General features: G+C 41.1%; 1 protein-coding gene across 12 annotated transcripts in view; it reads right to left on the minus strand.

The window, feature by feature from the left end:
- Window positions 1-23,987, minus strand: part of LOC132400854 (regulating synaptic membrane exocytosis protein 1-like) — a 554,853-nt gene that overhangs the window by 146,554 nt on the left and 384,312 nt on the right. The gene's annotated exons all lie outside the window — the stretch shown is intronic.

Here is a 23,987-nt window from a genome sequence, read left to right on the forward strand (position 1 = left end):
ATCATCCACTGCCCTCTCTTTATGCACAATGTTGCTTTTATACTAAAGGGGGCAGCATACTCAAAATGGTGACCGTGTCCTGCTAGTTTCATGGTACACCAGCTGGTCACACTGGAACCTTGGCAGAGCAGCTGGTCACGCTGAACACATTGCACAGTAGCTGCCTCCTACACAACAACTTAAAGAGACTGCACTCTAAAGATAATTTGGGTGAGCCAGGAACCTGGAGATCCTGTCTGATTTACCAGCAGGCTCAATATTGTTCTGCTTTCTGCTAGGCAATATGACTGGATGGGGCAGGGAATTCTGGTGGGAGGAGACCATATTCAGAATGGGGCAAGGAAAACACAGAAGCTGGGCCAGTAGGACAAAGAATAAGACTGCGGCAGGAGGAGAGAAGGGAAAAAAGCCCTGATCTGCTGGAGGAACTGGGATAACCTACTTTTCAAAATAAAGCATTTAAGATTTTGATAATTTAAAAGATAAAGTAATGTATGTGGAATCAAATTCCAGACTGAAGTTGTAAGGTAGATTGCTTGGGATACCACATATTGTACAATGCTAATTCAGTTTTTTGTCTTGATTTATAATCCTTGAAAGTTGATCTTGGCTCAAAACGTTGGCTATTCACTCCCCATCTATTGATGCTGCCTGACTTACTGAATTCCTCCAGCATCTTGAATGTGTTACACAAGAAGAAGCTACATATATTCTCATACCAGCAGCCAAGTTGCATGTCAAAATAATTTAAGTTTTGTATAAAGATTGATATCTAGGTTTTATCCACAATTAAGTAAAAATCAATGAAGTAAAGATCATTAAACAAGGATACAGAAGTGTGAAGTTCAAATGAGATTTAATTTAGCTTTAATTTGCTCAGCCTGGCAGCCAGGCAAGTATGGGCCACATCCACTATCAGTTAGAAACTATTCAATTACAAAGGCTTGAGGAATCAGAAGGATGATGGGTAACCAACATTGAGGTGCTGTTTGTGCATCGTGAACAGAAACTGGCATTTAAGGCTCAATACCAATAAGAAGGTCCCACATGGGAGACTTCCCAAAATAGTTAGAAGCCACAGGATCCAAGATAAGCTAATAAACAGGATGTAAATTGACTTTGCTAATAGGTGACAGAGGACGGTTATGAAGGGTGGTGATTGGAATCCAGACAAACATCTTCCAGGAATCGGTGCTGGAATTATTACTCATATACTCTACAAATCTGAATATGACTTATGTAGGCATAAATATCAAACAAAGAACATGGAGCAGTACAGCACAGGAAAAGGCTTTTTGGTCCATGATGTCTGTGTCAAACATGCTGCCGAATTAAATTAAATTTTCATGCACCTATCTAACAGACTCTTAAATATCTGCACCATATCTGCTTGCATCACTATTCCTGGCAGCTCATCCTAGGCACTTACACACGCTGTGTACAAAACAATCTGCCATGCAAATCCCCTTCAAACTTTCCCCTTCTCAGCTTAATCGCATGTCTTCTAGCATTTAACTACCTGGGAAAAGATTCTGTCTGTCTACTGTTATCTATGCCTCCTATAATTTTATACACATTTATCAGGTCCCTGTAGCCTCTGATGTTTGTTCAACTCAGGTTTCTTCTACCTCACTTTGTAGCACATATCCTCTAATCCAGGCAGCATTTCGCTAAACCTCTTCGGCACCCTCCACATCCTTCCTATAATAAGGCAACCAGAACTGATTGCAATGGCCTAACCAAAATGTTATATAGTTGCAATGTAACATCCTTACCCATATATTCAATATTCAATATAAAGGAAAGCATACCATACACTTTTTTTTAAAGCAACCTATATACTTATGTAACCACTTTCAGAGAGCTAGGGACCTCAAGTTCCCTCTGTACAACAATGCTGTTAATGATCCTGTCATTAATATACACTTACACTTGACCTCCTAAAGTGCAACACCCCACACTTGCCTGTATTAAGTTCCATCTGCTATTTTTTTGACCATAACTCTAACAGATTTATTTTTCTCCTATGTTCTTTGGCGATTTTCTATACTGTACACAAGTCCTCCTAAGTACTCCAGCACCAGCTTCAGTTTCTTGATTCAGTCCTTCAAGAGCAATAGCTGGGCACACCTCCCTGTCTACCATACTGCTTACTTCAAAGCTCAAAGTAAATTCATTATCAGAGTACATATATGTCACCATATACAATCCTGAGATTCGTTCTTTTGCGGGCATACAAAGTAAATCCAAGAACCATAATAGAATCAATGAAAGACCACATGCAACATGATGGACAAACAACCAACGTGCAAAGGACAACAAACTGTGCAAATACAAAGGGAAATAAAAGAAATAATAATAATAATAATAATAATAATAATAATAATAATAAATAAATGCACAATAAATACTTAGAACATGAGATGAAGAGTCCTTGAAAGTGAGTCCATAAGTTGTTCAGTGATGGGGCGAGTAAAGTTATCTCCACTGGTTCAAGAGCCTGATGGTTGACGGGTAATAACTGTCCCTGAACCTGGTGGTTGGAGTCCTTTTCATACTTTTCAAAGTACATTATGAAAAGTTAAAAGTAACAGACCTTACCTGTTCTTATCTGTGACACTTCACACCAAAACGCCTCACACCAAAGTCTCAAATACTGGCCGTTCTCGCAACGGCCACTCCACATTTCCTTGCCTTCTTTTTATTGGCTGGTGTGCTTCTCAATTAGTTGATCATAACTGCCTCTCTGCTGGTTCCTCCAATTACTCTCTTACCTCTGTAATGGACTTTTCTTTTAAACCTTCCCATTGTTGCTCAGGACAGGCACCCTGTGACCTCATGCGATCACCCTTCTCCTCTGCTTGCCAACCATGTCAGCTCTTGATTAATTTTTCATCAACCTGTCCTTGTCCCTTCATTTCTACAGGTCCCTTTTAAGTCAATACTTGGCATTTTGAAAGACCAGATATGCAATATCAATCACTTCAAAGAATTCAAGTTTGTGAGTCAAAATTTGCCTTTGTATATATGCTTGCTTTCTTTATTAGCTCATATTCTTTCCTAAATGACCATTCATAGAAACATAGAAACCCAACAGCATGATACAGGCCCTTTGGCCCACAAAGTTGTGCTGAACATGTCCCTACCTTAGAAATTACTAGGCTTACCTATAGCCCTCTATTTTACTAAACTCCATATACCTATCTAGAAGCCTCTTAAAAGACCCTATCATATCCGCCTCCACAACCATTGCTGACAGCCCATTCCACGCACTCACCACTCTCTGAGTAAAAAACTTACCCCTGACATCTCCTCTGTACCTACTCCCCAGTACCTTAAACCTGTGTCTTCTTGTGGCAACCATTTCAGCCCTGGGAAAAAGCCTCTGACTATCCACACAATCAATGCCTCTCATCATCTTGTACACCTCTATCAGGTCACCTCTCATCCTCCTTCGCTCCAAGGAGAAAAGGCCGAGTTCACTCAACCTATTCTCATAAGGCATCTCCACAATCCAGGCAACATCCCTGTAAATCTTACCTGGGTTGAACTTCATCTGCCACCTCTCAGTCCAGTTTTGCATTGTATCAATGTCCCACTGTAACCTCTGTCAGCCCTCCACACTGCCAACACCTCCAACCTTTGTGTCATCAGCAAACTTACTAACCCATCTCTCCACTTCCTCATCCAGGTCACTTACAAAAATCACGGAGTAAGGACAGATCCCTGAGGTACTTCACTGGTGACCGACCTCCATGCAGAATATGACCCATCTACAACTACTCTTTGCCTTCTGCGGGCAAGCCAGTTCTAGATCCACAAAGCAATGTCCCCTTGGATCCCATGCCTCCTTACTTTCTCAATAAGGCTTGCATGGGGTACATTATCAAATACCTTGCTGAAATCCATATACACTATATCTGCTGCTCTTTCTTCATCAATGTGTTTAGTCACATCCTCAAAAAATTCAATCAGGCTCATAAGGCACAACCTGCCCTTGACAAAGCTCCAGCACCTCCTCTTTCTTAATATCTACATACTCAAGCTTTTCTGTCTGCTGCATCACTATAATGACTAAGATCCTTTTCCATAGTGAATAACTGAAGTAAAGTATTCATTAAGTATCTCTGCTATTTCCTCCACTTCCATACACACTTTTCCACTGTCACACTTGATAGATCCTATTCTTTCAGGTCTTATCATCTTGCTCTTCACATACCTGTAGAATGCCTTGGGGTTTTCCTTAATTCTGCCCGCCAAGGCCTTCTCATGGCCCCTTCTGGCTCTCCTAATTTCCTTCTTAAGCTCTTTCCTAGGAGCCTTATAATCATCTGGATCTCTAACATTACCTAGCTCTCTGAACCTTTTGTAAGCTTTTCTTTTCTTCTTGACTAGGGGCAAGGGTTACACCCTTTGTACAGCATGGTTCCTGTACTCTACCATAACTTCCCTGTCACATTGGAATGTACCTATACAGAACTCTACACAAATATCCCCTGAATATTTGCCACATTTCTTCTGTACTTTTCCCTGAGAACATCTGTTTCTAATTAGCCTCAAATCTCCTCCCTGATAGCCTCATAATTCCCCTTACTCCAATTAAATGCTTTTCTAACTTGTCTTTTCCTATCTCTCTTCAATGCTATTGTAAAGGAGGCAGAATTATGATCATTATCTCCAAAATGTTCTCCCACTGAGAGATCTGACACCTGACCAGGTTCATTTCCCAATACTAAATCAAGTACAGCCTCTCCTTTTGTAGGCTTATCTACATACTGTGTCAAGAAACCTTCCTAAACATACTGAACAAACTCCACCCCATCTAAACTCCTTGCTCTAGGGAGATACCAATCGATATTTGGGAAATTAAACTCTCCCATCATGACAACTCTGTTATTATTACACCCTTCCAACGTCTGTTTCCCTATATGCTCCTCGATATCCCCGTTACTATTGGGCAGCCTATAAAAAACACCCAGTCGAGTTATTGACCCCTTCCTGTTCCTAACCTCCACCCACAGAGACTATGTAGACAATCCCTCCATGGCATCCACCTTTTCTGCAGCCGTTACACTATCTCTGATCAACAGTGACACGCCCCCACCTCTTTTGCCTCCCTCCCTGTCTTTTCTGAAACATCTAAAACCCAGCACTCGAAGTAACAATTCCTGTCCCTGAGCTATCCAAGTCTCTGTAATGGCCACCACATCATATCTCTAAGTACCAATCCATGCTCTAAGCTCACCCGCTTTGTTCACAACACTCCTTGCATTAAAATAGACACATTTCAGGCCTTCGGTCTGAGCGTGTCCCTTCTCTATCAGCTGGCTATCCTCCCTCTCACACTGTCTACAAGCTCTCTCTATTTGTGAGCTAACCTCCTCTTCTCCTCTTCCCCAGTCACTTCAGTTTGGTTCCCACCCCCCAACAATTCTAGTTTAAACTCTCCCCAGTAGCCTTAGCAAACCTCCCCGCCAGGATATTGGTCCCCCTGGGATTCAAGTGCAACCCATGCTTTTTGTACAGGTCACACCTGCCCCAAAAGAGGTCCCAATGATCTAGAAATCTGAATCCCTGCCCCAATCCCTCATCCATGCATTTATCTTCCACCTCATTCTATTCCTATTCTGTCATGTGGCACAGGCAGTAATCCCGAGATTACTACATTTGCTGTCCTGCTTCTTAACTTCCTTCCTACCCCCCTGTAGTCATTTTGTTTCACTTTGTCACTAGCATTCCAGTTCAAGAGGCTCTTAAGTAGGCACATGAATGTAACGGGGATGGAGTGATATGGACATTATGCAGGCAGAAGGGATTAATTTAGATTAATTTAGAAGGCATTTAATTACTATTTTAATTAGTCTGGCATAACATCATGGGCTGAAGAGCCTGTTCCTGTGCTGTCCAGTTCCTTGGTTTAAATTATATGGACATCATATTAATTGTTCTATCTTTACTAGTTTTACACTTCATCCACTTATGGTACAGGTTGTGCTATATACAGTGGTGCTATAAAGTTTGTGAATCCTGTAGAATTTTCTCTATTTCTGCTTAAGTATGACCTAATACTACATGTATTTGTTGGAAAAAGTATGTGAATCTTCGCTTTCAGTAACTGGTGTGACCCCCATGAAGAGATTTCAACCAAATCTTTTTGGTAACTATTGATCAGTCCTGCACATCCGCTGAAAGGAATTTTAGGTCATTCCACCTTACAGGTACTGTTTAGGCCATTCTGCCTTACAAACAGTACTTGAAGAAGTTAGATATGGCCCTTGTGGCTAAAGGGATCAGGGGGTATGGAGAGAAAGCAGGTACAGGGTTCTGAGTTGGATGATCAGCCATGATCATACTGAATGGTGGTGCAGGCTCGAAGGGCCGAATGGCCCACTCCTGCACCTATTTTCTGTTTCTACAAAACTGCTTCAACTCTGGGATGTTGGTGGGCTTTCTTGCATGAACTGCTTACTTCAGGTCCTTCCACAACATATCTATAGGATTAAGGACAAGACTTTGACTTGGCCATTCCAAAACACGAATTTTCTTCTTTTTAAAATTATCTTTCGGATCATTGTCTTGTTGTGTTATGCAACTTCTATTAAGCTTCAGGTGATGGATTGCTACTCCGACATTCTCCTGTAAAATGTATTGATACAATTTTGAATTCATTGTTCCCTCAACAATTACAAGCTGTTCAGGCCCTGAGGCAGCAAAGCAGCCCTAAACTATGATGCTCTTTCCACCAGGCTTCACAGTTGGAATGAGATTTTGGTGTTGGTGTGCCATGCCCTTTTTCCTCCAAATGTAGCAATGTGCATTTTGTCCACAGAACATTATCTCAGAAGTGTTGTAGAACATCCAGGTGGCCTTTCGCAAACTTGAGATATGCAGCAAAGTTTTTTTTGAGAGCAGTGGTTTCCTCTGTGGTGTCCTTCCATAAACACCATTCTTGTTCAGTGTTTTCCTTATAGTAGACACATAGACTTCAGCAAGTTCTAGCGATTTCTGCAGGTTTTTTCCTGTTACCCTTGGGTTCTTTCTCACCTCCTTCAGCATTGCATGTTGTGCTCCTGGTGTGATCTTTGCAGGATGCCTCCTCTTAGGGAAAGTAGCAACAGTACCGAGGTTCCTCCATTTGTAGACAATTTCTCTTACTGTGAACTGATGGAACACTCAGGTTTTTAGAAATGCTTTTGTAGACTTTTCCAGCTTTTTGCATCTCTGCAATTCTTCTAAGATCCTCTGCAAGTTGTTTTGATTGAAGCATGGTGCACATAAACAGATCTTTCTTGAGAAAAACAGGCTCTGTCAGTAACCTGACTTTGCAAGTCTTTTCAATAGGGCAGGGAACCTCTACAACTCATACTTCAATTTGGAACACCTGACTCCAAATAGCTTTTGTAGAAGGCATTACCCCAGAGACCCACATGCTTTTTCCAATAAAAACATATAATATTTGAACATTTTTCTCAGTAAATAAATGAACAAGTGCAATGTTTTTGTGTTGTTTATTTAATTGGATTCTACTTATCTAGTTTTAGGACTTATGTGAAGATCTGATCACATTTTAGGCCATACTTATACAGAAATGGAGAAAATTCTGCAGGGTTCACAAACTCTCTAGCGCCACTGTATGATCTTCAAGTCTTCTGGCATCACTCCCAAATCTAAGGAGGTACAGAAAACTTGGTCAGAAAATGTTATATATAGCCTTACTCCCTTCAGTAATAGAGGACACATCCTATCTGAACAGGATAACTGTTCTGCTTCAAGTTCAGCTGTCATTCAAGATTATCATATCCAATTTTAGTGTGATATTGGCAGCAACAGTTGTGTTAATACAGAGTTATGATATTCTAACCGGCGTATTTATCCCTTATGCCTCCACAAGATTATTTTCCTTTGCACCTTTCCTTTGACTGTTTAGTATTTAAATACTAAAAAAAACTGCATCTCCTTTCATGTTGTTCATTAATCTTTCTTTATAATCTCTTTTGCCAGTTTGGAGTTCTTCTCTGTAGACCATGCATTTACTATTATTATGATCATGACATTTATCTTAAGTTCACTTTCTTATTTTGATCTTACTCTCATATCTTCCCAGGCACTTTAGATTTGGCTGTTATTTATTTCTACAAGTTTACCTAGTGTTATTTTATTATGACATATTAATAAAAAGCCCTATAAAACCATGTAAAAATAATTACCTATTTGGTCTAGTAATACACAAATGCTGGAGAAATTCAGCAGGCTAGGCAGCATCTATAGAAAAGACTAAATAGTCCTGATGAAAGGCTTGGCCCAAAATGTCAACCATTTACTTTTTTCCATGGGTGCTGCTTGGGGTCCTGAATTCCTCCAGCATTTTGTGTGTATTGCTCTGATTTCCAGCATCCACAGATATTCTAGTTTGTGATTTATTTACTCTATCCTGTCCTCCAGGTATATGTAACACTTGCTGTCAAACATCTCAGTGAAAACCGTTCATCAGTAATTGCACCGAGAGATGCAATTATCGTTCCCAGTGTGCAACCCAAAGAAGCTTCTCAAATCTCTTTTAAACTTTTCCTCTTTCACATTAAACCTAAACCTGCTTGTATTTGACCTTTCTAGCTTGAGAAAAAGCCTTACTAGCCACCCTTTCAATGTCTCAGAATTTTGAAAACCTATTAGATTGCTCCTCAGCCCCTGCTGTCCTAGAAAAAACAATCCAAGCTTGTCGAACTTCTCTTAATGGCTAATAAACTCCAATCCAATCTGTCCATTTAGATCAATGTCTAAACATTGCTTCTTGGTGAGATTAATTTTAAATCACAGGAGGATCAGCTCTTATGTACTGACCAGCAATAGAAGTAGAGATAGCCCAGGAAATTATAGACCAGTGAGTCAGTGGTTGGTAAGTTGATGGAGAAGATCCTGAGAGGCAGGATTTATGAACATTTGGAGAGATATAATATGATTAGGAATAGTCAGCATGGCTTTGTCAAGGGCAGGTCATGCCTTACGAGCCTGAATGAATTTTTTGAGGATGTGACTAAACACATTGATGAAGGTAGAGCCATAGATGTAGTGTATATGGATTTCAGTAAAGCATTTGATAAGGTACCCCATGCAAGGCTTATTGAGAAAGTAAGAAGGCATGGGATCCAAGGGGACATTGCTTTGTGGATCCAGACAAGAGTGGTTGTAGACAGGTCATATTCTGCATGGAGGTCGGTCACCAGTGGAGTGCCTCAGGGATCTGTTCTGGGACCCTTACTCTTCATAATTTTTATAAATGACCTGGATGAGGAAGTGGAAAGATGGGTTAGTTAAGTTTGCTGATGACACAAAGGTTGGAGGTGTTGTGGATAGTGTGGAGGGCTGCCAGAGGTTACAGAGGGACATTGATAAGATGTAAAACTGGGCTGAGAAGTGGCAGATGGAGTTCAACCCAGATAAGTGTGAAGTGCAAACACAAGGAAATCTGCAGATTATGGAAATTCAAACAACACACACAAAATGCTGCTGCATTCCACCAGCATTTTGTGTGTGTTGCTTAAGTGTGAATTGGTTCATTTTGGTAGGTCAAATATGATGGCAGAATGTAGTATCAATGGTAAGACTCTTGGCAGTGTGGAGGATCAGAGGGATCTTGGGGTCGTGGAATTGAATTTAGGAGCCGAGAGGTAATGTTGCAGGTATATTGGATGCTGGTCAGGCCCCACTTGGAGTACTGTGCTCAATTCTGGTCACCTCACTACAGGAAGGATGTGGAAGGCATAGAAAGGGTGCAGAGCAGATTTACAAGGATGTTGCCTGGTTTGGGGAGCATGCTTTTGAGAATAGGTTGAGTGAACTTGGCCTCTTCTCCTTGGAGCGAAGGAGGATGAGAGGTGACCTGATAGCTAGAGGTGTACAAGATGATGAGAGGCATTGATTGTGTGGATAGTCAAAGGCTTTTTTCCAGGGCTGAAATGGTAGCCACAAGAAGACACATGTTAAAGGTGCTGGGGAGTAGGTACAGAGGAGATGTCAAGGGTAAAGGCTGACTTAATACTTGTGCATACAGGCTACGCCACAGCCTGTGCCATAGCCCTGATTTTCACATCTGCATCGCTCTACACTGTAGCGAGTGTATGTTGGTGTGCGCCAAAACGCTAGTTGGCGGTGGGGTTTCTATGCCACTGTGTTGAGTTTCTTCAGGAGAGACATGGACGAGGAAATGCATTTCAAACATTTTCGCAAGTTGGCAGGTAGATTTGACAATTTGCTTCATCTATTACGCATCGGTGTACACACAGCCTACCGACATGGTGGAGAAACAGCAACTGGAAATGCATAAGAGGAAATGCGATACTACCAAGTGGAGCAATCACAGTTGTTGCGGTCTGCGTCGCCGCAACGTGAGTTAATTTTCTGAGGAGGTGCATGTCACCCTACAGCATAGGGTACAGTGTAGGTACGGTGTAGGGTACGTGATACCTACAGCGTCAATGCAACGCACAAGTATAAATCAGCCTTAAGTTTTTTTACTCAAAGAATGGTGAGTGCGTGGAATAGGCTGCCGGCAACGGTGATGGAGGCAGATACCATAGGGTCTTTTAAGAGACTTTTAGATAGTTATATGGAGCTTAGTAAAATAGAGGGCCATAGGTAAACCTAGTAATTTCTGAGGTAGGGGCATGTTCTATACAACTTTCTAGGCCAAAGGACCTGTATTGTGCTGTAGTTTTTCTATGTTTCTATTTATGGTTCCAGGAAGTAACATGTTAGCAGAGTGTTGGGCATAAACAAGAACTTGGTTGTGAAGGCAGTGATGTGTAGACTGTTAAATCAATGTATGACTTTATTAATTTTCTTTTACTTGCTTCCATCACTTTCATACTGAAAAATTCATGAATATCATTTTAAATTTTGAGAAAGGTCCTCCGTTTAATGAAAAGGTATGTTATGGAGAAAGTAAGTAAGTAAGTGCACTTTATGAAGGAGTCACATTAAAGATAAAGATGCCAAGCATTACGTCACTGGCTAGGAGTTGGCTGGGATCAATTGAAATATGTCAACCTTTATGGGTAAGGAACTGCACTGGCAATTTTGGTTGTACTATTACAAAGAAATGTTAGTAAGGATGTGGAAAGAGAATGGCTAGAAATCAGAACTGTAGGAGTATGCTAATTAACTTGGCCTAGCTATCCTGCTGAATAGTGAACTGCTTCAGCTTACTCGACACCTGACAATCAGAACCTACTTTTACTTGGTACACACAAGAAGGTTTGCAGATGCTAGATATCCAAGCTTACTTGAAGTTCTTTTCCAAGTACTGTCTTCTGCTGGGAAGCACCAACATCGTGAAGGGCTTCGACAATCAAAGAAACAGGTTTCATCCCAGAGTGCTTTGATACTGGTTAAGCTTCACTCTCACCTATGAATGTCCTAACTTGCATTTTTGAAAATCCTTATACACAATGTCAACTACTTTTCTTTCAGAATCCACATTGCCACTTCGTTACAAACTGTTAGATATGATTGACCTTTATTGTATTTGATTTAACAAAAACAAACTTGTTTGTTATCTAACCTTTATATTTTTTATAAATGACAATTCAGTTTATCTTGCATAATTGCCGCAAATATTTTTTTTTAATCAATGACCAGAGGTTGATTGCCCTCTCCTATTTTTGTTAAGGGTGACACTGACAATATCCAAATCAACTGGCATTATCCCCAGATTTAAAAGGTATGGAAAATTGTAGCCAGATTGAGTAATTTCCCTATTCTCATTTTATTTAATAATCTAAGTGCAAAAATTGCCAGCAATTAAAAATTGTGTAAGCAAGGTAAGGAGCTTGTTAATTTCAGATTGGCGTCACCTGTGGGGAAAGAAAGGAGCTGTTTAAAATAGGCTGTAGTTCACATGGAATAACTGTTCTGCGGGCAAATGGTTTTTGAGGCTGAAGTGCTGAGCTTGATATCTGAATGCAGAGGCTTTGATTAGTGAGGCTGAATGGTAACAGGGCATAAAGTCAAGGAAAGGTATTCCCTTCTTTTTCTTTAGCCGCATTTCAGGTCAGGGATAGAAGAGGCAGCCAGTGTAGTGGTATGCACTTTCTGCAAAATGGGAAGATCAGGGGGAAGTCAAGTATTCCTGAAGCAGTAAGTGTGTCTGGCTACAGCTTCTCCCTGACCAAAAGGATCAGGTGGAATAAGTATTTGGATTTGGTGAGCAGAAAGTACTGTAGATAGGAGTTTTCAGAAAGGTGGTCACACCGCAAACTCAACAAGATAGATGGGTGACTACCAAGAGGGGCAAATAGGTAGTGCAGGAGTCTCCTGGATGCTGTGGGTGGATGGTCTCTTAGGGAAAATGACAACAGCAGGGGCACCATGATGCCTGGTTCTTTTGTACTTCAGTGTAGCGCAAACTTTTAACAAGCAACAGTGATTTAAAAAAAACTCAGTAGTCATGGGGACAGAAGGGCGATCCTGTGGATGGAGCAAATCTCCAGTTTGGTGTGTTGCCTCCATAGTGCCAGGGTGATGGATATCAATGAGTGGGCACAGAACATTCCAAAAGGGAGCAGTTTCCTAGTCCATGTAAGGAGAGAATGAGGTCCTGCAAAGGGAATTTAGAGTTATATAAAGTTGAAAATCAAGACCTCTTGGGAAATAATCTCAGGATTAATCCTTGTGCTACGAGGTACTGAAGTAATGAGATAAAATAGGAAGAACAAACTGCTAAGAACATGTAGCTAAGGAGCTGATGCAAGGGGGCAGGGCTTGAGATATTTGGATAATTGGAATCCCTTCTGCGACCAGGGTTGGCTTGAACATAAAGGTTGGGTTACATCTAAACTGGAGTAGGAGCTAATATCCTGGTGGGGAGGATTATCAATTCTACTTTGAGTGGTTTAAACTTGTGGTGGATGGGGTGAGACCAATAATAACAGCAGAAGGAGGGGGAGAAACATGTACAGTAAATGGAGTAGGCAAATAGAATGGGTAGAGAAGGTTGAAATAGGTCAGGGAGCATGCATATGATAGTAGACTTACCTGTATTTACTTTAATTCAGGAAAAATGGTTGAGCAAAGAGCATGGATCAGCATGTAGGACTATGATACGGAAGCAAAGCTGAGAGAAAGACAGAATGGAAGCTCAGTGTTTCTGGGTATAATATTTTAATACATTACAGGTGGAGGGGGTGCAACGTGGAAGTTGTCCTCAAAGAGAAGGAGGTGTTGCACTGCTGATCAGGGTGAGTAGGAGTATTCCACACAATATTCCAGGAGGATCATCAAATCAAATTAAATGGGTAGACTTAGAAATAAGAAAGCAGTAATCTCTTTAATGTGGATCAAACCATGGATGCCTAAATAGTCCGTGAGATTTGAAAGAACACATAAACACAATTAGCATTAGATTGTAAAAACAATATGATAGTTGTTAGATTGCTTAGCATAAGGAGAACAGATGGGATGGAATTTGTTAAATATCCCAGGAAAGTCTTATTAGGGAGGGAGCTGTATTTGACCTTATTTTAGGGAATGAGGATAGGCTAGTGGTGAAAGTGTCTGTGACCACAATTGCCAACAATGACCACTATTTGGTAGGCTTTATGATACTAATGGAATACTTATGAAACTGGACTTTAAGCTAGGGTCTTAACCTGTGGGAGGGCTGACATCAATAGTAAACAATATCACTTGGCAAAAGTAAATTGGAAGCAGCAGCTAGGGGGAATAACAATATCTGATAAGTGGGAGGCACTTAAAAGCAAAATGTTAAGAGTTTAGAATCAGCATGACCATTTAAAGGTAAGGAGCACAGATGGTTTACCAAGGAAATTGAGGATTTGATCAGGAGCATGAGGAATTGCATGTCAGGTATAGGAATTTATTAATTGAGTTCTTTGAAGTTTATAGAGGATATAGGAGAGATTTGAAGTCAACAGTTCAGAGGGCAAAAGTCACATGAAATAGGTGTGGTCAACAGAATTGAAGAGAAATCAAAGACATTTTAAAAATATATTTGAAGAGGATAGCTGGGGACCATTATGGAAGTCTGTGGTGCCAAGGGATATGTGAGGTGCCTTGAATGAATACAGTCAGTCCTGGGTTATGTAAGAACTGCTCATAAACCAATTCTGGCATATCAGAAAGGTCTATTTTGATAGAAACCCTATCATATTGCTCGATATACTCTTGCTATAATTATTTAATTTCATGGAATAAACACCCTCACACTACTCAATTAAATTAATAGAGTATATCAAATTATTAATGAATAGTATGAAACAGTTTATTTTTATTACTTGCTTCAAAAATGTTTAAAAATACATGGGATAATTTGTGTACAGATGGATTTTCATAAGACAATTTGTTGATAATCTGGGGAGCTCCTATAATTCATGTCACTATTCACTATTAACCAGACAGAAGGATGGGGAGAATGGATAGTTAGGGGATATGTATGCTGCCAGCTTGGAACACGAATGCAAGTGAAAAATTATACAGCATGGAATAGGTCTTTGACCTGTGCCACCCAGCACACTACCTATTCAATCCTAGCCTAATCACGGGACAAATTACCATGACCAATTAACAACCGGACACAAGGAAATCCGCAGATGCTGGAAATTCAAGCAACACACACAAAATGCTGGTGGAACACAGCAGGCCAGGCAGCAGCTATAGGAAAAAGTACAGTTGACGTTTCAGGCCCAGACTCTTAGTTCTGACGAAGGGTCTCGGCCCAAAACGTCGACTGTACTTCTTCCTATAGATGCTGCCTGGGCTGCTGTGTTCCAACTACCAACCAGTATTGTCTTTGGACTGTGGGATGAAACCAGAGTATCTGCAGAAAATCTATGTGGTAATGGAGAGTACAAACTCCTTACAGACAGCGGAATGACAGTAGAAGAGATACTAAGTTTGACAAATATCCAGAGCCTAATAAAATTTATCCCAGAGTGTTAGAGCAGCAGGGGAGTAGCACTGACAGAGGTAGTAGAAGACTGAAGTACAGGTAATGTGGATCTGAGAAGGATGGTAAGGCTAAAAGCAGGAAACATAGGCCAGTGAGTCAATAATAGGGAAACTACTCTTAAGGCAAGAACTGATTTGGGGAATCAATATGGTATTGTGCAGGGGAAATCCTGCCTCAGAATTATTCAGACTTTTGAGAAGGTTACTAAGAATACTGATGAAGGTAAGACAGTAGATGTGGTTTGCAGGGACTCTAGCAAAGCTTTTGATGAGGTCTTGCATAGTAGGATTACCTAGAAAGTTAGGGCAGATGAAATCCAAGGCTTTTCTTGGATAGTTGGATCCAAAATTGACTCAGTGATAGGAAGCAGAGGGTAGTGATAGAAACACAGAAAACTTACAGCACAATACAGGTCCTTCAGCCCACAATGCTGTGCCAAACATGCACTTACTTTAGAAATTACCTAGGGTTACCATTGTCCTCTATTTTTCTAAGCTCCCTGTAAGTATCCAGGAGTTTCTTAAAAGACCGTATTGTATCCACCTCCACCACCGTCACTGGCAGCTCATTCCATGCACTCACCACTCCCTGTGTAAAAAAAACTTACCCCTGACATCTCTGTACCTACTTCTAAGCATCTTAGAACTGTGCCCTCTCATGTTAGCCATTTCAGCCCTGGGAAAAAGCCTCTGACTATCCACACGATCAATGCCTCTCATCATCTTATACACCTCTATCTGGTCACCTCTCATCCTCTGCCGCTTCAAGGAGAAAAGGCCAAGTTCACTTAACCTATTCTCATAAGGCATGCTCCCCAATCAAGGCAACATCCCTGTAAATCTCCCCTGCACCTTTTCTATGGTTTCCATATCTTTCCTGTAGTGAGGTGATCAGAACTGAGCATAGTACTCCAAGTGATCTCTGACCAGGGTTCTATATAGCTGCAACATTATCTCTCGGCTCTAAAACTCAATCTCATGGTTGATGAAGGCCAATGCACCGTATGCCTTCATAACCACAGAATCAATCTGTATAGCAGCTTTGAGTGTCCAATGTACTCTGACTCCAAGATCCCTCTGATCCTCCACACTACCAAGAGTCTTACCATTAATACTATACTCTGCCATCATATTTGACCTACCAGAATGAACCACCTCACACTTATCTGGTTTGAATTCCATCAGCCATTTCTCAGTCTAGTTTTGCATCATATCGATGTCCCGCTGTAACCTCTGACAACCCTTCACACTATCCACAATACTCCCAACCTTTGTGTCATCAGCAAATTTACTAACCCATCCTTCCACTTCCTCATCCAGGTCATTTATCAAAATCATGAAGAGAAGGGGTCCCAGAACAGATCCCTGAGGCACACCACTGGTCACCAACCTCCATGCACAATATGACCCGTCTATAACCACACTTTGCCTTCTGTGGGCAAGCCAATTCTGGATCCACAAGGCAAGGTTCCCTTGGATCCCATGCCTCCTTACTTTCTCAATAAGCATTAAATGGGGTACCTTATCAAATGCCTTGCTGAAATCCATACACACTACATCTACTGCTCTACCTTCAACGTGTTTTGTCACATCTTCAAAAAATTCAATCAGGCTTGTAAGGCACGACCTGCCTTTGACAAAGCCATGCTGACTATTTGTAATCATATATTGCCTCTCCAAATGTTCATAAACCCTGCCTCTCAGGATCTTTTCCATCAGCTTACCAACCACTGAAGAAAGACTCACTGGTCTATAATTGCCTGGGCTATCTCTACTCCCTTTCTTGAATAAGGGAACAAAATTTGCAATCCTCCAATCCTCTGGAACCTCTCCTGTCCCCATTGATGATGCAAAGATCATTGCCAGAGGCTCAGCAAACTCCTCCTTCACCTCCCACAGTAGCCTGGGGTGCATCTTGTCCAGTCCCAGAGATTTATCCAACTTGATGCTTTCTAAAAGCTCCAGCACATCCTCTTTCTTAATGTCTATATGCTCAAGCTTTTCAATCCGCTGTAAGTCATCCATACAATCGACAAGATCCTTTTCCGTAGTGAATACTAAAGTAAAGTATTCATTAAGTATCTCTGCTATCTCCTCTGGTTCCATACACACTTTCCACTGTCACATTTGATTGATCCTATTTTCTATGTCTTGTCCTCTTGCTTTTCACATATTTGTAGAATGCCTTGGGGTTTTCTTTAAACCTGCTTGCCAAGGCTTTCTCATGGTTCCTTCTGGCTCTCCTAATCTGATTCTTGATCTCCTTCCTGTTAGCCTCATAATCTTCTATATCTCTATCATTACCTAGTTTTTTGAACCTTTCGTAAGCTTTTCTTTTCTTTTTAGCTGGATTTTCAACAGCCTCTGTACACCGCAGTTCCTGAACCCTACCATCCTTTCCCTGTCCCACTAGAATGTTCCTATGAAGAACATCACGCAAATATCCCCTGAACATTTGCCACATTTCTGCTGTATATTTCCCTGAGAACATCTGCTCCCAATTTATGCTTCAAAGTTCCTGTCTGATAGCTTCATATTTCCCCTTACTCCAATTAAATACTTCCCTAATTTACCTGTTCATATCACTCTCCAATGCTATGGTAAAAGAGATATTATGGACAGTCATCCTTTGAACACTACCTCACTACTTTTTAAAAATTTCTATTTTTACACTACTTACTTAATTTAACCATTTAATATGCATACACTTACTGTAATTTACATTTTTTCTATTATGTATTGCATTGTACTGCTGCAACAAAGACAACAAATTTCATGACATAAGCTGGTGATATTAAACCTAATTCTGATTCTGATTTTGGTTGTTTGCCAGTAATTGTGTGTATTTTTTTCATTGATGCTATTGTATTTTTTGTTCTACTGTGAATGTCTACAAGAAAGTGAATCTCAGGGTAGCATATGGTGATGTACATGTACTTTGATAATAAATTTACTTTGAACTTTTAACTTCGAAACCAGTGATTTACTGTAGGTAATGGTTCTGGGTCCTTCATTGTTTGTCTTGTTATCAATTACTTGGATGAGAATGTTTGTGGACTGATAAGCAAGTCTGCTAATGGCATGAAAATTGTTAGAGTTGTAGAAGGGGAGAATGTTGTTTAAGGATACAGATGTACATTGATTAGCTGGAAAGTGGTGACAGATGGAACTTATTTTAGACAAGATAGGCAATGCATTTTGGGTTGTCTAATACTTGCAGGATATATAGAGTAAATGGTAGGGACCTTAGAAGTATTGACATACAGTGGACACCCTAGAGTGTAAAGTCCTAGCTCTCTGAAAATAGAGACACAAATGAATAGTCTAGTTAAGGTGTAGAAATTGTTTGCCTGCATAGGCTGAGGTAACAAGTATGAGAGTTGGGACTTCATATTGTGTGTACAAGACATTGGTTAGATCACATCTGAAATACTACAGACAATAGACAATAGGTGAAGTAGACCATTCAGCCCTTCGAGCCTGCACTGCCATTCTGAGATCATGGCTGATCATCATACATGGTTCCTGCCTTGTCCCCATATCCCTTGATTCCCCTATCCATAAGATACCTATCTAGCTCCTTCTTGAAAGCATCCAGATAATTGGCCTCCACTGCCTTCTGAGGCAGTGCATTCCAGACCCCCACAACTCTCTGGGAGAAGAAGTTCTTCCTTAATTCTGTCCTAAATGACCTATCCCTTATTCTCAAACCATGCCCTCTGGTACTGGACTCTCTCAGCATCTGGAACATATTTCCTGCCTCTATCTTGTCCAATCCATTAATAATCTTATATGTTGCAATCAGATCTCCTCTCAATCTCCTTAATTCCAGCGTGTACAAGCCCAGTCTCTCTAACCTCTCTGCATAAGACAGTTCAGACATCCCAGGAATTAACCTTGTGAATCTATGCTGTACTTCCTCTACAGCCAGGATGTCCTTCCTTAACCCTGGAGACCAAAACTGTACACAATACTCCAGGTGTGGTCTCACCAGGGCCCTGTACAAATGCAAAAGGATTTCCTTGCTCTTGTACTCAGTTCCCTTTGTAATAAAGGCCAACATTCTATTAGCCTTCTTCACTGCCTGCTGCACTTGCTCATTCACCTTCAGTGACTGATGAACAAGGACTCCTAGATCTCCTTGTATTTCTCCCTTACCTAACTCTACACCGTTCAGATAATAATCTGCCTTCCTGTTCTTACTCCCAAAGTGGATAACCTCACACTTATTCACACTAAACGTCACCTGCCAAGTATCTGCCCACTCACTCAGCCTATCCAAGTCACCCTGAATTCTCCTAACATTCTCATCACATGTCACACTGCCACCCAGCTTAGTATCATCAGCAAACTTGCTGATGTTATTTTCAATGCCTTCATCTAAATCATTGATGTAAATGGTAAACAGCTGTGGTCCCAATATCGAGCTCTGTGGCACCCCACTAGTCACCACCTGCCATTCTGAGAAACGCCCATTCACCGTTACCCTTTGCCTTTACTGGTTATCTGCCAACCAGTTTTCTATCCATGTCAATATCTTCCCCCCAATGCCATGAGCTCTGATTTTACCCACCAATCTCCTATGTGGGACCTTATCAAATGCCTTCTGAAAATCATGTTACACTACATCCACTGGATCTCCCTTGTCTAACTTCCTGGTTACATCCTCAAAAAACTCCAATAGATTAGTCAAGCATGATTTTCCCTTGGTAAATCCATGCTGGCTCAGCCCAATCCTATCACTGCTATCTAGATATGCCACTATTTCATCTTTAATAATGGACTCCAGCATCTTTCCCACTACTGATGTTAGGCTGATAGGATGATAGTTCTCTGTTTTCTCCCTCCCTCCTTTCTTAAAAAGTGGGATAACATTAGCCATTCTCCAATCCTCAGGAACTGATCCTGAATCTAAGGAACATTGGAAAATGATTACCAATGCATCCGCAATTTCCAGGGCCACCTCCTTTAGTACCCTAGGATGCAGACCATCTGGACCTGGGGATTTGTTAGCCTTCAATCCCATCAGTCTACTCATCACCATTTCCTTCCTAATGTCAATCTGTTTCATTTCCTCTGTTACCCTATGTCCTTGGCCCATCCATACATCTGGGAGATTGCTTGTGTCTTCCTTAGTGAAGACAGATCTAAAATACTTATTAAATTCTTCTGCCATTTCTCTGTTTCCCATAACAATTTCACCCAATTCATTCTTCAAGGGCCCAACATTGTTCTTAACTATCTTTCTCTTCACATACCTAAAAAAGCTTTTGCTATCCTCCTTTATATTCCTGGCTAGCTTGCGTTCGTACCTTATTTTTTTCTCCCTGTACTGCCTTTTTAGTTAAGCTCTGTTGTTCCTTAAAAATTTCCCAATCATCTGTCCTCCCACTCACCTTCGCTCTGTCATACTTCCTTCTTTTTTAATGCTTTGCAATCTCTGACTTCCTTTGTCAACCACTGTGGCCCCTTTCCCCCCTTTGAATCCTTCCTTCTCCGCAGGATGAACTGATTTTGCATCTTGTGCATTATTCCCAAGAATACCTGCCATTGCTGTTCCACTGTCTTTTCTGCTAGGATATCCGTCCAGTTAACTTTGGCCAGCTTCTCCCTCATGGCTCCATAGTCTCCTTTGTTCAACTGCAACACTGACACCTCCGATCTGCCCTTATCCTTCTCAAATTGCAGATAAAAATTTATCATATTATAGTCACTACCTCCTAATGGCTCCTTTACTTCAAGATCACTTATCAAATCCTGTTCATTACACAACACTAAATCCAGAATAGCCTTGTTCCTGGTCGGCTCTCATACAAGGTGTTCCAAGAATGCATCCCGTAGGCACTCTACAAACTCCCTATCCTGGGATCCAGCACCAACCTGATTCTCCCAGTTCACTTGCATGTTGAAATCCCCCATAACTACTGCGACATTACCTTTGCCACATGCCAATGTTAACTCTCTATTCAACTTGCACCCAATATCCATGATACTGTTTGGTGGCCTGCAGACAACACCCATTATTCTGAAATATTCTGTGCAGTTCTGGTCAACACATTATAAAAAAGCTAGAAAAAGTGCAGAAGACATTCACCAGAATGATAACTGGAAGGGAGGGCTTTAATTATAAGGAGACATTGGATAGACTGGGTTTGTTCTCACTGGAGCACAGTGGGCTGAGGGGTGACCTTGTGGAAGTTTATACAGTAAAATTATGAGGGACATAGATTTGATAGCCACAGCTTTATCAAAGAGTAAAAGGATCTGAAACTAGAGGGCATAGGTTTAATGAGAGGAGATTTAAAGGTTATCTGAAGGACAACTTTTTCACACAGAAGATACTGGGTATGAAACAAGTTGCCAGAGGAGGTGATAATTTTTTTAAAAAAAATCTGAGGACAGGCACATCAGTTAGCATGGAAACGCCAAAGGACCTGTTTTGGAATTGTACTTCCATTTAAAAAAAAATAGCTGCACTTCATTCATTTTTTAATCCTGCAAGATGCCTTCCAGTCTGGCACAGGGTGCATCATATAGCTTTGTGAAGATAAGATACAGCATTAGTGACACATCTATACTATTTATCTTCACACATATTTACTGCTTTCCTCTGCACTCTTCACTGATTGTATGAAGACACTTAGAAATACGTGATTTATGAAATACTTTTCCCAAAGATAATCATTGTCTCACCCATGTCTTTGTTTACAACTTAGATCTGACCTTTTCTGTCCAATGTTTAATTTCCTCTGAGCTCATTTTAACAAGGCTCTTGCACCTCACACTCCCAGCTCCCTTGACTGCTTATGAACTAAACTTTTGACCACCAAATTTCCTTTCCTTGTTCTGATACAAGCAGACTCTATTTATGTTTCCTTGTTCTTCTTGATATGGTTAACCAGTCAGTCCAACTCAATGTGACTGCTCTTGTTTGGTAAAGCTCTTACCAAACAATCTAAATAAAATAACTTTCACAAAAAGCTTCTTTCTTTAACTATACTTTTTCCCACCAACACTAAATTGCCATTCTCTTTTCTTAGTTCCTGCCTCCGCTGCATCTGTTCCCAAGATGAGACTTTCTTTTCCAGAACATCAGAGATGTCCTCCTTCTTCAAAGAACGGCGTTTCCCTTCCTCTACCATTGATATTGCCCTCAGTCGCATTTCCTCCATCTCTTGGATATATGCGCTCACCCCATCTTCCCATCGCCTCAACAGTGATCGTGTTCCTCTTGTCCTTACCTGCCAGCCCATCAGCCTCTGCATCCAGCACATCATTCTCTACAACTACCACCATCTTCAATGGGATCCTACCACCAAATACATCTTTACCTTCCTCCCACTCTCTGCTTTCTGCAGGGATCGTTCTCTCCATGATTCCCTTGTCCATAAATCTGTCTGTACTGATCCCCCTCCTGGCACTTATCCCAGGAAGCAGAATAAGTGCTACACCTACCCATTCACCTCCTGCTTCACCATCATTCACAACCTCAAAATCGTCTTTCCAGATGAGGCATTTGAGTCTGTCCAGATCATCTACAGTATTTGTTGCTCCCAGTGTGGCCTTCTCTACATTGGCGAGCCCCGATGTAGACTGGGGGAACTGCTTTGTCGAGCACCTTCGCCCTGTCCACAAAAAGCTATATTTGCCAGTGGCCAACCATTTTAGTTCTCCTGCTCATTCCCATTCCAGCAAGTTGGTCCACATGCTCTACTGACACAATGAGGCCACTCTCAGGTTGGGGGAGCAATACCTCATATTGCATCTGGGTAGCCTCTGCCCTGACAGCATGAACATTGACTTTTCTAACTTCTAGTAATTTCTCTCCCCTCACCCTGCTCTCTTTTTTCATCTTTCCTTCTCTGTTTCCCTTTCTCCTCATCTGCCTATCAATTGCCTTTGGTGCCTCTCCTCCTTCCCTCTCTCCCATGGCTCACTCTCAGATATTTTCTTCTTCAGCTCTTTACCTTTCCACCTATCATCTCTCAGCTTCTCACTTCACCTGCCTTTCCCACATACCTATCTTTCTCCTCACCTCAGTTCACCCATCACCTTCTAGCTTGTACCCACTTTATTTTGATTTCTTTCCCCTTCCTTTCCAATCTGAATGAAAGGTCCCAGCCCCAAACAGTGTTTCTTTATTCCTCTGTGTAGATGTTGCTTAACCTGCTGAATTCCTCCAATATTTTGTGTGCGTTACTTTCCTTATAGCATATCAACATCTTTAATGCATTCAAGGGACCACATTAGTGGGTTTATCTTCTATTCACCTGTCTAATTGCAGCATAATTTCTAATGCACAGTTAGCCCCTCCACGACAGCTGATAATATCCAGATCCATCTTTCCTGATCATTTGATTACATTCATGCTGACAGCCTATTATCCCAAAACCAGTACAGATTTAAACACAAGCTGAATGAAAGTGAACTCTTGCCATGTTCAACACAGAACAGAAATTGTGAGAGCACATTTTCTCTATCATAAAGACATTTTTTCCACCTTTACAACAGTGAGCCTATTCTCACTCTTTTTTGAATCTTTCCACTACAAATGTCTCAGTGACTAGTGAATTGCTGTCCTGCCCAACATCTCATCAAAATCTTTGAGAAACTTAAGCTTCCACCACAATGCTGTCTTACAAATAGCTTATTTAGCAGCAGAGCCCTACTGGACACACACGGTCTTGGGCTCATATTTAACAGTTAAGCTAATTATTTGCTTTTCCACTCCTCCTTTATTCTCAGAGTTCTTCTTCCTCTTCGCACAGGTTATTGGAACCACAGCAGGAGTGTCCACTCCTGGCCCTGGGAGTTCTTCTGCCTGCTGAGACTACTTACATTAACCACTCACCAAGAGAATCAGAAAAATCACGCCTGCCAATGGTAGGATCAATAGATGAAGATGAAGAGGTAGATGAAGATGAGAAAGCAATAATGACCTTTAGGACACATGTGGGCTGAGTTCCTTCAACTCATTTGAGACATTTCAGTAAACCCACTTTTTAAACAAGCACAAACAAGAG

Source organism: Hypanus sabinus, chromosome 10 (assembly GCF_030144855.1).
Source record: "Hypanus sabinus isolate sHypSab1 chromosome 10, sHypSab1.hap1, whole genome shotgun sequence".
Classification (NCBI taxonomy): domain Eukaryota; kingdom Metazoa; phylum Chordata; class Chondrichthyes; order Myliobatiformes; family Dasyatidae; genus Hypanus; species Hypanus sabinus.